The sequence below is a fragment of the Orussus abietinus genome, unplaced genomic scaffold (genome assembly GCF_000612105.2).
Source record: "Orussus abietinus isolate OABI.00-Male unplaced genomic scaffold, Oabi_2.0 scaffold33, whole genome shotgun sequence".
Lineage (NCBI taxonomy): Eukaryota > Metazoa > Arthropoda > Insecta > Hymenoptera > Orussidae > Orussus > Orussus abietinus.
This window is the reverse complement of record NW_019394294.1, coordinates 216,732-220,818: the sequence shown is the minus strand read 5'-3', so window position 1 is coordinate 220,818 and position 4,087 is coordinate 216,732. Positions and strand designations below refer to the sequence as shown.

Below are 4,087 nucleotides of genomic sequence, written 5' to 3'. Positions count from 1 at the left end.
TTTGTATAAAAAAAGGAATTCTTGTGGCAAGATAGTTACTTGTTATTATCAACGGGATAAGTGTGAAATTAAGTGAATTAAATTAATGCAAATGTCAAACGGTATTCGATTTTTTTTTAGCTTAGCTTCACCAAGCTTTTGTTATTCCTTGTTACTGGGTTCCTTTTTGTACAGAAACGACGTGAAATTAAAAGTTAATTCGCTTGAACAAGTAAAAGACTTGGAAGAATTAATAATATTCCCGTAGTAAAGAATATTCGTGGACATGGAATTTAATAGATTTATAAAATTCTCATGTTTTCTTTTAAAAATCGGGTATTTACCGATGAATTAATTCTTGTATTAACTTGGAAACATATTTATTATGAATAAATAACTTGTTATGAGAAGTATTAAGCTATTTCAGTTGAATACAGCATTTTATCCAAAAAGATGATGTAACTTCCGTCAATATTACCAATGCCCGTGGCAAACATTATACATGATATTTTTTGTAACAAAATTATTTCCACTTGACATTGTCATCAGTCGAGTTGCAGTCAAGAAATTTCTTTAGCAAGAAACATTTAAAACGCCGGAAGTTACCTAAAAATTCAACAATTCATTCCGAGTGCTTACGATTTTTTCATCGCTTTACTCTATGACTTCTGAAAAATTTGAAAGCACTTCCGGCAAACTTTCAAACTTTTAATATCAGTATACATTTGACAAAGACCATCGAGGTGAGTATCCCTGACACAATAACATTTATTATCGGTTTGATGTAGGTAAAAGCCATCGACGGCTTACGGATGGAAGGCGTAACATTTTACAAAGATTTAATAATATTTGGACTTAAGTATCGATGTATGCCAGGAAAAGAGGAAAGGTGGTAATTCGATGTTGTATTTTACGTGGTAACGATGGTTTAAAAAAATCCCACATTTTATCGTTTTTATGGGAATGGTTCCCCTCATCCGGATTCCTTGACCTCGTAAAGACTCTCAGGTAGCATTGCACAACTTTACGACGTCGAAACGCATGCTTTATGTAATAAAGGGCGAGTCATGCTTCAACGTCTCTTTCAATGGGTCCCGTCTCATAAAACATACAAAGTATTTACATGCAAATATTAACACATGGGCGGGTGCAATAATATGCTCCGATTTACTTCTCTCTTTTACCTCACAGGGAAAGAGTTCGTTGATCTTGCGGTCTACGTTTCACGATAAAGTCTCGCCCTATCTACATCTTCAGGACTTCCTTTCCAGGAAATTATTATCTCTATTTACTTCCACCGATCCCAGATATGTCAAGATTCTCCCTTTGACGTCAAAGTGTACGACCTTCATAGATAGGAAGATAATTCCGGCCTCGGAAAGATGATTTTTGGTTTCCAACCACTTCAGAACTCTTCTATCCAAACATTTGGACATTCATTTTAATTTCCCAGTTGTGCATTATATATTAAAAGACCTTGCGCCAAATATACTTACTTTCAAATTTGTTTCTCATGAAACGTACTTTTAAGAAACTGGCTCATAAACTAAACATCGCATGACAGAAGTAAATAAAATCGGTATAATTAAAAAAAGAATACCGCGAATTTCTACGAAAATGGTATCACTCCATCATTTGTCAAAGAAAGCAATGAAATCAATTACTTTTGCCACATACGTTAATTGATTCTTATGACCGCAAAAAGATAAAGGTAAAATTCACTTTGTTTTTACCGTAATTAAAATAATTACGATTAATTTCGCAAGCGTAATCAAATCAATGTCACCTAGAAAATATAAAATCTAAATAAAATTGATTGTGCATTGTATAATAGGCAGAATTGCACGTCAATTTCCGAGACGTGTGGAGTAAAGAAAAATATGAAGATTCAGTACTCAGGAGTTTGCACTTTGTCCTAGCGTGCACTTTTCTCAAGTCCTTCGTTAAATCTCCATGAAAGTGTTTGTCTACTCGAGAAAGTCTCGACAAACGACCACTCACGCAGAATTGCTCATCTACCAAATTATAATATTCCTTGTTTACTCAACATCAACAGCTATTGCATCCAAGGACTCGATTGGCGGTGCTCACGAGACGATACTCGCGAAATTTCATAAACTCGACGTGACCAATCGCGCTTAAATGCGCCAAACGTCGAATTGCAATTCCGCATCCTTAATTAAAAATCGGCCCGAGAGGTGGGCAATTGCGCGGAACGAATAACTTGAAAAATAACGCGTACGCGCCGCCCTATGTTGAGAAATAAATTTCCACGATAATAAACGTTATGTACGCCACTTCCTGTACGCGTGTAAAGTACGCTAGTTGATAAAATAATCCCAAAGTCAGAGGACCACGGGAAAAAAAGGAGCAATTCCGTGACGCGTATCGGGAGTGCGTAAATTTCTATGTAATCATAAATCAGTCGGGTATACCAAAATTTTTCGCCCAGGCCCGACACGAGTACCGAAGTATTTGTTCCACAGTGCGTGGCTCGTACCATATACTGGCGGGTGCGTGACGCACATCCTGTTCCCGATTGCAGCGTACGTGCGTTCTTCGACCAAGAGAAAGAACGGAAAGAAAGCACAGAGATAGTGTGGTTTTCGATTTCACGTTGGGTTGTACTTATATTTTCTCTAAGCGTGTTCAATTGGACAGTTCGCGTGCTCATCGACTAAAAAAAAATTCCAAAAATAATGCGTTTCCCACAGAAATTTTTTAAATAATAATAACAGAGGCACCGAAACAATATTCATTAATTATAATATTTTTCTATTTCACGAAGCGTTGTTTACGTTCTCTGGATGTGTTCGATTAGATGGTCCGCGTGCTCATCAATTAAAACAAAAATAATAGAAATAATGCGTTTCCCAAAGAAATTTTTAAGACTTTATTAATCAAAATTGAAGCTCAAAGAGAGTTTATTTTTTATTGTAATACAAACTTAATCAGTACCGAAATCAGTACGAAAATGGTACCAACACGTTGAAACCGTATTGAAGTAATCTATAACCTGCATCCTTAAAAAAAATTTCACGAAATTGTAACATGATCTTCTAAATTATAAATTTATTTACATATTTGTAATAAATGTGCCCTAATTCACTTGTAAGGCATCAAATGTATGATTTTACTTCAATCGCGTGCACTAAAAGTTTATGAATTTTGCGAATATTTTTAATAGTGTGGGAATTACGGACTTCATTGGTTGTTAATCTATGATAATCTATTTAGAACCAAAACCAAACGTCAATATTATAATTTACCCACGTATGACATATCGACCCTATTTATCGCTGCACTTCAGAATTTCATTTACATCGAAATATGTCTATAAGCGATTTCGTGGCTCGATCAGGTGCGTCATACGTGATCATTATTCGTCCTTCGTATATTTTTATATCCGCGAAAAATCGGCCGGCTTTGCACTTCGGTTTATTTCAATAAGGTCGATCACCTCGGACCGATTAAAAGACACGGCTGAAAATAATCGTGTGCGCCGTTTAATGGCAGGAATAAAAATGAGACGATTGCGATGACCATAGAGTACAAGTCAGGCACGTGACCGAGTTCCAAACATCCGCGGGGACCATCTTTTTAAGATTTTCGAATCATTCCGGATTCTCAAGACCGCTTGTCGTCCCGTGGGATCTTCCGGAATGTCTAAAATGTCCCAGTGACGTCACTGGGCGGAAGAACGCAGACATTTTCTCCAGCCACGTGAGAATAACCAGAATCGAGGACGACGATCTACGTCGGTTTCCAAAATAGTCCTGCTGTTTTAATTTGAAGCAACGACCCCGTAAAAGTGCCTCTTGGGAAAAAGTAACATGGCGCTTCGATGTTATCAGACCTCTGTCTTTCTTAAAACTTCGGATATTGGATATGAATTTTCAATAGTCCAAATGATATAAAGTTGTACAATTTGCATTAAACGCGGTTTCCAAAATAGTCCTGTTGTTTTAATTTGAAGCAACAACCCCGTAAAAGTGCCTCTTGGGAAAAAGTAACATGGCGCTTCGATGTTATCAGACCTCTGTCTTCCTTAAAACTTCGGATATTGAATATGAATTTTCAATAGTCCAAATGATATAAAGTTGTACAA

At 36.6% G+C, this 4,087-nt stretch overlaps 1 protein-coding gene across 2 annotated transcripts in view; it reads right to left on the bottom strand.

Annotated features, from left to right (window-relative positions):
• The window catches only part of LOC105695621 (rotatin), a 60,903-nt gene that overhangs the window by 22,643 nt on the left and 34,173 nt on the right, over positions 1-4,087 (bottom strand). The window lies entirely within an intron of this gene.